Source organism: Sinocyclocheilus grahami, unplaced genomic scaffold (assembly GCF_001515645.1).
Source record: "Sinocyclocheilus grahami isolate Dianchi unplaced genomic scaffold, SAMN03320097.WGS_v1.1 scaffold2012.1, whole genome shotgun sequence".
Taxonomy (NCBI): domain Eukaryota; kingdom Metazoa; phylum Chordata; class Actinopteri; order Cypriniformes; family Cyprinidae; genus Sinocyclocheilus; species Sinocyclocheilus grahami.
The window spans coordinates 126,194-134,145 of record NW_015507191.1 but is presented as its reverse complement, the minus strand read 5'-3'; positions in this window follow the sequence as shown (position 1 = coordinate 134,145).

The window sequence follows — 7,952 nt, the reverse complement described above, 5'->3', positions numbered from 1 at the left end:
ATCCATTAATTTTCCATAAATTATCCATAATTTTTTTTAATTGACTGTTTTACAAGAAAAAATAGTAAAGCACTTAATTATTATTTTTTTGATTCAGATGCCCAATTAATCAATAAATACAGTCTAATAAATTTCTTAAGCACTGTATGTGCTTTACAAATGTATTAGATCACCTGTCATAATAAAAAGAAAAAAGAAAACTGGGCATCTGCATTAAAAACTAAATACTATTTTATTTAATTTTTTTACTACTGTGACTAAAGAGCTACACATACTGCTGGATTAACCATTACAGAAACATCAAAAATTATTCTTGTAATCACCAATACTGTTAGTTTAGGGCAGCTGTGGCACAAACCTTACATGTTAAGCAGTGTGCATATATGATATACTATTTAACCATGTGTTTTGGCGAGTAAGATCAAAAAAAAATATTATGGTTGTTTATGCCATTCACCTTATATTTATTTTCTTTTTCTTTTTCTCCAGTCATTACAGCACAGCTGGCCTATGTCACAATGCTGGGAACCCAAAGAAATAAAAGAGGAAGAAGACCTCAACAGGATGCAGAGCATCACATTGCTTGTAAAACTGATAAACCAGGGCTTCAAGAGCAATTCATCAGCAAATATAAAGGCAATATATTTCAGTATTTACAACTAAGCAAATTACCAATAATATTAATCTGCAAAACTGAGAAGGTAATGTATATTTGTGATTCCTCTCATTCATGTATGTTTGCACTTCTGGTTGCATCATTGCAAAGTCAATGATTTTTTGAAGGTCTGAGTTGAACACAAGCTCAAGATATCTGAATGAATAAAAGCTATGTTTATTGGTAAAAATAATATCATGATGAACAAAACATGAAAGAATAATAAACTTTTGTTGTCACAGAGCTTATTGTCTACAATAATCCATAAGCAAATGAAAAATTCTTCTGGGATTTTGTTGAGGGAACCAGATGCAAACCAGGCCTGCAAAATATGTCATCCCTGCAACACTCTATTCTATAATTCTACAATATATAGCCCTGATAATATTGTTCTTATGGACCTGCAACCACATAATTTTAAGACTTTAAATTTGAATGTAAAATATATACAGCGCAGCATATTTCTGAATTACAACCTGACTACTGAATATTTTCAGAGCTATTTAAAGAGATAGTTCACCCAAAAATGAAAATGCTGTCATTAATTACTCACACTCATGTGGTTTCAAACCCGTAAGACCTTCGTTCATCTTCAGAATACAAATTAAAATATATTTGATGGAATCTGAGAGCTCTCTGACCCTCCATAGACAGCAAGGGAACGAACACGGTCAAGGCACAGAAACGTAGCAAGGACATCCGACCCTCTACAATGCAAGTAAATCACTCGCATATGCGACTAAATCTTCACTCTGGGCGACTAAATGATGACTAATATTAGCCAATGGCTAATAAATTCTCAGATTTTACTCGCCAGTGTGTGAGTTGGAGGCTAAGTATAAGTTTAGCACAGATATATTTTCTCTCGCTGTTGCTTTGTCTCACACACACACACACAGAGAGAGAGAGAGAGAGAGAGAAAGAACTGACGTGCTACATGTAAATTATTTTCTTTGTTGTATTTTCCTGTCAAAATAACAGCGTTTCTTTGGAATTCTTCAACGTTTAAGAACTGCTGGTTTCTCTGGTAGTGGGCGGAGCTATTGCGCAAACGGCAATCTCATTGGCTGGCGATAATCTCACCTATTATCGTCCCTGTTTTGATTTCAGCAAACACAACCTGATTAATACTCATTCATCCAGCAGCTCATTAATCCTTAGTGCGTTTTATATTGTTCTTATTAGTATAATTCGCATCATTATTATCTTATCAGTATTTTTGATATTTTTTTCCTAATTGTTTTTTTACAGAAACACTGAATGACCAAAAAAAGCACCAGCACCAGTCCTAAGTTTAGTTAAAATGACTAATATGCATTCATACATAGTTATCACGTTTTAATTCTAATTACTAAAGTTAACTATCATTAAATAATACTTGATTATCATATTATAATGCTTGACTGACTGATGTTAAGAGTGTACTTTCAGATATTTAAAAAACTGTGCCATTTTACAAACATATATATATCTATCAGTCTGGTGAGTAAACTAAACAATGTACTAGCCAATGGTGATTCAATTGCCAAGGTGTCCGTAGAGGGTTGACATCGGTAAAATAGTCCGGTAACACTTTACTTGAAGGGGTGTGCATAAGACTGACATGACACCTTCATAATCATGACATGACACACATCATGAATATGAAGGAGGTTTTATGCATGTTTATAGTCAATAAACTTGAATATTAGTACTGTATTAATGGCAGTTTAGCCATAATTATTGGCTTATTATGGTCAATAAACTTGAATATCACTCAATAAGTGCCGTAATTAATGTGGATATAACTTTCACTTTAGAATAGGGGGTCAAATTGCCTTTATTAGTACTGTATTAATGGCAGTTAAGCCATAATTATTGGCTTCAGCAGTAATTAAATATAATTACTAGCTTATTGTTCAGTCAACTTAATAAATGGTGAATTATAGAAATATATTTACATCACTACACAAAAATAATATATGGCTTATTAAGTTGTAAATAATGGCTAAAATGTGTTTACTGTACATTCAGTTAATTATTAATTACTAGCTTATTTTTGTTTATTGATAGTATAAATTTGTGTCTATAAGATGTTTAATAAATTGTAAACAATGGCTAATATGCCTTTATTATATGTTCAGTTAATCATTAATTAAGTGTGTGGTCATGCTTATCTAATGCATTATTGTGAACAAGTTAATCATTAACTACTACTTTATTTATGCTTAACTAATGCATAATCTGAGCTCCCTAAATGGTAAGTTAATCATTAATTACTAGTGTGTTTGTGCTCAACTAATGCTTAATTGTGAACAAGTTAACCATTAATTAATGCTTAACTAATGCATTATTCTGGACCCCTATTCTAAAGTGTTACCAAAAAGGTATTTAAAATGGTTACATTAATAGTCCAGTTTGTAGTGATGGGAATCATTGAAGTGTTCGGATCATTTTACCGACATACCGGCATAAGGAATGAAATTTATGGAACCATTTGCATATTCAGCAGATCTACACCCGAGGGATATGTCAGATTCTTAGTTCAAACACACCTTTGTAAAAAGGTGTAACTGATACTTAATATATCAATTAATAAAACTAAGTTTGATACTTGCAAGTCTCGTATGTCTGAAAATAGATTCCTGATGCAATCTTACAAACAAGACAAAACCATAATGCTATAAGAAACAGAAAAGATTAATTCATTGTTTACCTGGGTTCCCTTTCAAGGGAACTTCGAACTGCGTCCTCAAGGGGAGCTATGGGGAACGCCTTGTTGTGACCCGTGTCTGAAGCATACATTGAAAAACACCAACAACACGTTGGCCGGCGACAGCCCATGACGTCACTACCGGTGCGACTATAGTATAAATAGGCGCCGTGAGAACATGTCATTCACTTCTTCGTCTTCTCTGGAATCGCCTCTTGATCGGGGTTCCGGCGCGGGAACCATGGTGGGTGAGTATGATCCATTCTATATATATACTGTATATATGTGTGTGTATATATGTATTTAATGTGCTGGTGGTTACGTGGCTAATCCTTCTGTGAGATTTCTTTGCAGTGTTTTCCGGGACCTGTGTGTTTCTTTCCTCTCTAAGGTAGGTCCTCTGTGAGCACCCCTTTGCTGGGTTCAGAAACCAGGTGCTCGACTTGCAGTGTTACATCACTCGTCGATATTGTGTCCAGTCGGTATGATAGCCCTGGTTCCGGCTTCATGCTACCTGGATCATGCAGCCAGGTCAGGGGCTTCTGCGGGAGCCTTCTTGATCATCAGGCCCCCGGCACAACACTGCAAAAAATTCCTGGATGTCCGGGCTCCAGGATATCCCCTCTTGCTGAGGCATCGAGCGGGAAATATAGGTGGCATTTGCGAGATCCTTCTGGTGTAATGCTGTCTCAGGCAGTGCTCTCCTCGCCTTAGAGGGTCGTATGTGAGCTTGCCTCTCCCGTTTGGCCCAGTACCTCCTAGCTATTCTTTCTGAGTTCAGAGTTCTCCTCTCACGTGAGAGTTGAGTTCTCTGTTTTTCCCAGTGTACCTGGAACCAGTAGCATCAGGTGAACTAGGCCCTTCCAATCCGCCTCTCTGATGCGCTGAGTTTTTTGGCTAGCTTGCAGTACGCTTACCCTCTGATTTCTGACGATCATGCTGGGCGAGCCCCCTCTCTCGTTGAGAGCTGGGTCTGTGTTCCCTCAGCTAGGTAACTTACTGCTAGCAGTTCCAGCATTAGAACATACTGTAGGTCTGAGCCTCCCACTCGTTTTAGAGCTGGGTGTGTTGCTCCCTCAGCTAAGTAAATTATGCTAGCTGTTCCTGCATTGGAACATGCGGTAGGTCGAGCTCCCCTCTCGTTTGAGAGCTGGGTGTTTGTCCCCCCAGCTAGAGATCGAGTTGGTGACTCTCAAACATATTGGTTTTGGGATGCACCAGTCCATCTATGAGCTGTTCTTTCAGAGTGCCACGAGAGCCCCCTTAGAACGGTATCCTAAAATCCATGTTATGGTAAGTGTGCACGTGAAGGCTTTGCGCACTTTCTAAAATCCACATTGTGGTAAGTTCGCACGCTAGTTCTTTGCGTTCTTTTCTAAAATCCTATATGGTGAGGGCTTTGCGCGGTTGCTTCATGCCCTTTCTTGAGCTGGTTTAAGCCCCGTTCACCTTGGGCACCGCTCCACCTAGGTATCCTAGGATACCTACTTTAACAGGGTGTTGCCACTAGGGGTGTGTTGAGACAGTTCCTTCAGAGCTTATGCAAGAGTAAGCAGTAGCCCCTGTGTGACAGGCCAAGACTTAGTATGATACTAGGCTCTTGCTTGTATCCCCTTAAAGGAATCCATTATGATTCCAAACCTTGAGCTCTACCCCGGGCCCAGGAGTCTGGCCCTAACAGGTAAGTTTGGGTATGAAGCCTTGGCCTTTGGCCATGGGGGATAAAGTCACGGACAGCCGTCGGACGTCCCAGGGGCAACTCACCATGAAAATGGTAAAGTTGGTACTTAGTGCTCGCCATGGTTCTGGCCCGCATTCCACTCAGCATGGCGGCGTGGGGATATCGTTCCCCATAGCGACCCCTAGAGGACGCAGTTCGAAGTTCCCTTGAAAGGGAACATCTCAGGTTACTTATGTAACCATGGTTCCCTGAGTAGGGAACGAGACACTGCGTCCTCTAAGCTTCCTGCCATGCTTCGAACACAAGCATTCAGATGAAGAAGTGAATGACATGTTCTCCCTGCGCCTATTTATACTATAGTCGCACCGGTAGTGACGTCATGGGCTGTCGCCGGCCAACGTGTTGTTGATGTTTTTCAATGTATGCTTCAGACACGGGTCACGACAAGGCGTTCCCCATAGCAACCCCTAGAGGACGCAGTGTCTCGTTCCCTACTCAGGGAACCATGGTTACATAAGTAACCTGAGACGTTTTTAGTCTATGATTAGCTCACCTCACCTCTAATCTGACAAGTCTTCGGGTTTGAGTCGTTCGTTCATCACGTGACAGCCCCATAAACTTAACCAATGCAGTCTGAGCCAGAAAGAGAATTGATTAGTTCACCTTTTGAGACTTTCGAGTCGTTCGTTCTTTTGTCACATGATGTGATATTATTGGATAGAGAAATTAGTTAATAATTTACAACCTTCCCAATCCTTACAAATTGAGACCAGAAACGCATCACGTAACTGTAAGAGTAAATAATAATAATAATAATAATAATAATAACTATGCACCCGTTTGTATTTCAAATTTATTTCTTACAGTTTATGAATGTGTGAATTTCTTCATGATGGTTCTTTTCCTGTGGTAATAAAGGTAATAAAAGTTGGTTATGTTTTAAATTTTGTCCATAAGATGGCGAAATCACTTTGATAAGCGCAAATCTGATTTTTTACTCCCATGTGACACAGATTGGATATTGTTGCACACATGTAAACACAAAAATCTGCTCGAGATCTGATTTTTTCACAACTGTCCTGAGACACTTCCAAATGTGGTTTTAGATCGGATACATATCTGGACATCTGACCTGCGTCTAAACATAAATCTGATTCCCATTGAAAATGATAATTTTCAGCAAGGTGATCATGTCACCATATCATAGCTGAATGCAATGTTTTTTAATGAAACTCTCAGCTGCACAGACAAGTAATTCACACACACAAATTCTTTCTCAAATTCATTTAAATAAATTAAATCTCACCACACTACTTTATTTCTCTTCAGAATTCTAGATCTAACAACCATAAATAAAATAACCATACATAAAAACTACTGTAATTGTATCTGTTCAGTCAAGTTTTGAGCAGCAAACATTAATGACAGCTTTATCTTGTCCATGCTGGCACGTGATCATGGTATAAAAGCGAGTTAATCACAGCTGCTGTGCATTAAAGTCAAAGAGCCACTCCATGTGGTTTTAGATTGGATACATATCTGATATCTGGACATCTGACCTGCGTCTAAACATAAATCTGATTCCCATTGAAAATGATAATTTTCAGCAAGGTGATCATGTCACCATATCATAGCTGAATGCAATGTTTTTTAATGAAACTCTCAGCTGCACAGACAAGTAATTCACACACACAAATTCTTTCTCAAATTCATTTAAATAAATTAAATCTCACCACACTACTTTATTTCTCTTCAGAATTCTAGATCTAACAACCATAAATAAAATAACCATACATAAAAACTACTGTAATTGTATCTGTTCAGTCAAGTTTTGAGCAGCAAACATTAATGACAGCTTTATCTTGTCCATGCTGGCACGTGATCATGGTATAAGCAAGTTAATCACAGCTGCTGTCCGTTAAAGTCAAAGAGCCACTCCACGTGAATTCTATTAATAATTGTATATATGGCTGTTCAAAACTCGAGGGTCAGCCGTGTCACAGAAAGCGATCGCCAATGGAATCATTCTGTTTGGATGGGGATTCATGTAAATGCAGATATCAGATACAAGTCGTATCTTAAGTGTAATATAAACAGGCGGGACAAAAAATCTGATACAGTCAAAAGATCGGATCTGTGCATTAAGCCTTGCAGTGTAAACACAGCCTCTCTCTCTCTCTCTCTCAACTTGGAGATGTTAAATGTGTTCTGTATTTTTATTCTGCAATAGGTGGCTTACACACACACTCTACAGGGAATGCTTTGGAATTGCAGATTTTATTTTAAATGATGTATTTCTGGGTTTTCTGCCTCTAGAGAGAGTTACAGTGGACAGTGATTTAGAGGAGTTTAATCATTTCAGTCCGAAAGGTAACAATAACATTGCCAAATTGTTACAGATCATATTTTTTCTAATGTATGCTTCCATTTCTTTTGATCAAATACTACTTAGAAATACTTTTTACTCTCTTGACTGCTTGCACAACTACTTCTGCTTGCAGCATTTCAGTTTAACATCTAGCAGCCTTACAAGCAGAGAGATGTTCATGGAAAGGCAGATTATTCCAAAGATGCACTGATATATATGAGTTTAATTTCAGAAAACTGACAGAGAAGCAGTAGTCACTATGGTTTTGTTGCCAAATCTGTTTTCTGTTTGCTTCCACTGCAGACGTGCAGCTTATGCGCTCGATTTAGCCTCATATGCTGATAATTACAGTAACTAGCTGAAAAAACTATTGCTAAAAATAGAATAAAGATTTGTGAACATGTCTGGTACATATGTGTATATATTAATGTTTGTCACAAAACATATTTATATTGAGGCACAGCCTTTATTTATGAGACTAAAGCCTAAAAATAGTGACATGTACTTGGTTTATTTGGAATATACGGTATCTTTATCCTCCATGAGTTGAAAGGTT